The 4,343-nt window shown below is 35.9% G+C and overlaps 1 long non-coding RNA gene across 1 annotated transcript; it reads right to left on the reverse strand.

Annotated features, from left to right (window-relative positions):
• Nucleotides 1-1,649: 1,649 nt before the first annotated feature.
• Nucleotides 1,650-4,054, reverse strand: LOC126823981 (uncharacterized). Its single transcript, XR_007681438.1, has 3 exons — nt 3,983-4,054; nt 2,355-2,475; nt 1,650-1,730 (listed from the first exon to the last, which is right to left on the reverse strand). It is a non-coding gene; the product is annotated as an uncharacterized LOC126823981 (long non-coding RNA).
• Nucleotides 4,055-4,343: the final 289 nt, after the last annotated feature.

Genomic DNA, 4,343 nt, shown 5'->3' on the forward strand with positions numbered 1-4,343 from the left:
CTAGCACCATTTGTATTTCTGTACATAAGTTTGGGATATCAAGTATTACGGGGTTATCCAAATTACCGGTAAATGCGCTAATGATACGGCATTTTAAATTCACTCAGAAATATTCCAATCACAAATGTCTAAGCTATATCAATGAAAGACGATAATTCGGTGATTATGATTAGGCCAGTCACGTGTTTCTTGAACCGTCAACAGACGCTTGTCAACTTGCTGTGTGTATTGATAGTGCTATATTGTACAGACAGTGAGATATTGTATAGATAATGTATGTGTAGTGCCCGTGACGTCACCAGCCAATCAACCGGATTAAGGTCGTAATTGAAAAATTGAAGAGCGTTTTGGCGTGTCGGACACTTAATCAGATTGGTGTGAACTTGCCCTAAAGTTGATATAGTAACCATGGGCTATACGTACATGAAATTTCGATTTTTGATTTTACGTGGTCTTTAAGTTGACTAATAAAGTAATAACAGGAAGCAGAATGTCTAGAGAAAGAGATTGAAATAGGGTTTAACGTCTACTCGACACGCTTGCGCGTAGGGGTCTTTAGAAGTGGGAAGAAACGGGGGGACCCGGAGAAAACCCAGGAGGTTGGACAGGCGACCATACTCTTTGTCACGTACAACCAGGGATTCGAAACCACGCCAGTTGACTCAATGACAGGCCTTATGATACAGCGCGCACGTGCTAACTATTCGGCCATCCAACCCCCAGAATGTCTAGAAGTTGAACGAATAGCTTGGATGGTATCGGATCAAGTGGGCATGTCGTTTTGTTGGCGGATATCATGATCTTTAAAATGTCATCCGGACTAAAACTCTTAAACTCACGATTATACACGTATTTGTATCACTTAGGCCTCCATGATCAGTAAACGCCTTTCTAATTTTGTCAATCTTCGAGTTTGCATTTCTAAAACATAGCATGTGACTGTGACATAGCATATCAACATAATACACTTGATACCCTGTCGGAAAGCAGTATAAAAATTGGATAAATATAGATTATTTTGATGACTACATGTATTTTGGAATTCAAGATGGCTGCCACCGTGGCGGTCCATTTTTTTGGCGTCTATTTTTTTAGATGATTTTTGGTATTCCCTTTTCAGTACATAGCCACACGACTTCCATGTAATAATAGGTAGATTTTGAAAAAAATATTTATTTTGTGAATGGTTAATAATATTTGTGTAATATTTTGTTTTATATCTATTATTATATCAGGTTTCAGCAATTAGTTGTGTGTTGTAAAGTTTTCTAAATCATAAGTGAAAGTATGTAAAACCCGTGCCAACTAATTTTGACCTGCTCCGGAACAAATGTTTAATTTTGCAAAAAAAAAAAAAAAAATCTTTGACATTGATTTGGGACATTAAATGTCTTTTAATGGTAATATATACTAATAATATCAAATTTAAGGAATGGTGTTTTCAAGTACGGTTCATGGACATCAGAAATATACCCTAAATACTACAAAGATTTAGGTAGTTAATTACACCCATACGATTAAACCTTAATGATAATATAACTGTTTTATTAGAAAGTTACATCTTTAAAAGTTACAATCAAAAAAATTATGAGTTAATACTAATCACATTAATGTATAATCATACTGTATACAAATAAAAAGTTTATGTTCTGAGTTCAGTTGACTGTTTCTGAAAATATGGCGGAGGTGGTGAAATGGTATAAGGAGGCTCACTATCGATTTTCCTTTCTCTGAAAAAAATATAAAAAGTTGTTTCGTCATTTTATGAAAAGTAAACAAAACAATGAGTACCAAGAAGCACCTTTAAATGTTACGTTATTTATTATTGAAGAGTGTAAAGAAACGTGTGGTATACATGGTGGTCTGTAAACAACTAAAATCCTACCCCGAAAACAAACATATCAAAAGCATACGAGCTGCCAGATGGAGAATCTCCCTGTTATGATTCTACCTAGTACATAGAACCGTCTTCACCAGAAAATTAATAAGTATTAATTTCAAATCGTGTTTCAATTCTTTCATTTAAAGATGCATTATGTAAGATTTCGGTAAAGATTTGGTCGTGCTTGCTGTAATAGTTCAGATATAGATAACGAAATATGAACATATTGAAATTAATTACTTTATTCTGGAAGAAGTAACGGAAGTGGAAGATATAGCGTAGCTCGTTTATTATCGTAGTAACGGTACGTAAATCTCGCGAGAGTTCACATCTATTTAAATCTCGGCCACCTGAGGTTTGATTTTAGGTGTGGCATGTGAATAAATGTCTAAATAATATTTTATATAAAATTTGATGCCAGAAAATACTTCTACATCAACCATCTTTAAATGGATAATTAAAATGAACACACCTTCTGTGTCTGAGAAAAAAGGGGGTAGCCAAACCAACTGTAGTTCCCATTAAACACATTGATAGAGCGAGGAACACAAATGTTACTGGATTCAGATAGGAAAGATTTTTGTTGGTGAAAGCTGAAACAAACAATATGTACATTTCTAATGTAAATCTAGAACTATTAACAAGTGAGGTATGATGTAGTATAAATGCAATTTTATCTTGGCTGGGTCCGATCTAGTTTCTTTATCCGTATTAAATCAATACTGTTCTAACATGAAATAAAAACGTCAAACGCTATATGTAACATGCAACAAATTACACTTTTTTAGTCTGCTTTGTCGTGTTTTTTTTCTCTGCAAAACCGTAAGAGAAGGCCCAAAGATATTGTAAATTAAATAACCTACTACTGATCTGTCATTGTATTATATACAATGTTAACTAGCGGCTGCCTTTTCCAGAGATGGATAGAAAACAAGCTAAAACGAAAGTGATTTTTCCTACAATCAAGGGCCATAATTCAGGAAATTACAATTCGATATGCGCAAATATCGAAAGGAACCAAGATTTTGTCTGTCAGTTTTGGTCCGATTTTCACGAAATTCGAACTCAACCGTTCTTAGGGTTTATTGGTGATATAGTAATACAGTTTTTTAAATCGGATAAAAATTATGACCTCTATAGGGTCCACAAGCCAAAAAACGCGTTTTTACGTACAATCAGGGGCCATAATTCAGGAAGTTACGGTCCGATATGCGCTAATATCGACAGGAACCGAGATCTTTGGGTTATAAACTTACATTTCAAGTTTCAACAAAATCGGATAAAAATTGTGACCTCTACTATGTTTACAAGCCCAAAACGTGATTTTTCGTACAAAGAGGGGCCATAATCCACGAAGTTACGGTCCGATAGATGCCAATATCGAAAGGAACCGAGATCTTAGGGTGATAAATCTATATTTCAAGTTTCATTGAAATCGGATAAAAATTGTGACCTGTAGACTGTTCACAAACAATTGTGGACGGACGGACAGGGGCGACGACAATATACGTCCACATGAAAATGTGGGCGTATAAAAAGTATATTTGTGTATATCAACTTCAAAAAGCTAGAATCAATTTATATCTCTTTGTCGGGAATGTCGAAAATACGAAGTGTCACAAACTTTAAATGTAAGACAGTGGACGCTTGCGTTCACTTGCCGCGGGTTTATTCTGGAAAAAAAATGGTAGAAAAAGAGGTTAAAAATGGAATTGCCTCGCTTCGCTCCGCAACAAACTCTCTTGCACTACCACCCTTTTCAAAACTCCTGCATCGGCCCCTGAGCACTCTACTAGTTCGCGTGTCATTCAGTCAACGGTCGTCTGGTTGTACGATAAGACATGATTTGGGTTTGGTAAACATTAAGACAACAGTGTATGCTATTAATGTTCGTGGGCCTTAATGTCCACTTCCACCGATGCGATTTCGCAGACAGTTGTTCCAGGGACGCTTGGCAAACTAGTCAGTTGTGATTGAACGGCTGGACCGGTAGAATAAGGTGGGAATGGGAGGATGAGAAAAAAAAAATTCATTGTTCCCACCACCTTGGTTAATGCATAAAGCCTTTTGTGATACAGCATCTAATGAAATAACATGTACCTGTAGTAGTAGTTGTAGAAGACGTTGATTGGCTATTCGGTGGTGGTGTAGTGGTAGTGCTGGTTGTTGTGGTCGGACACTGGTTGTGGTCACCTTCAACGATACAATCTTATTTTTAGTCAGAGAAATGGATTTTGAACTGCTATTAAATAATGTGTCCGGGTAGTAAATCTAGTTTGAAAAGGGCAATATATACGCTCCAATGATATTTTATTTACTCTAGCAATTGCATGCATTTTATTTTATGGTGGTTAATCGACATTCATAATTAAAAGCCAACATACTTTAATCATGGCTATTCTTAATAAGGTGAACTGTTAATGGTAATTTCGTCGCCTTCTTTATATTTGACATTATGGTT

This window comes from Patella vulgata, chromosome 1, assembly GCF_932274485.2.
Source record: "Patella vulgata chromosome 1, xgPatVulg1.2, whole genome shotgun sequence".
Lineage (NCBI taxonomy): Eukaryota > Metazoa > Mollusca > Gastropoda > Patellidae > Patella > Patella vulgata.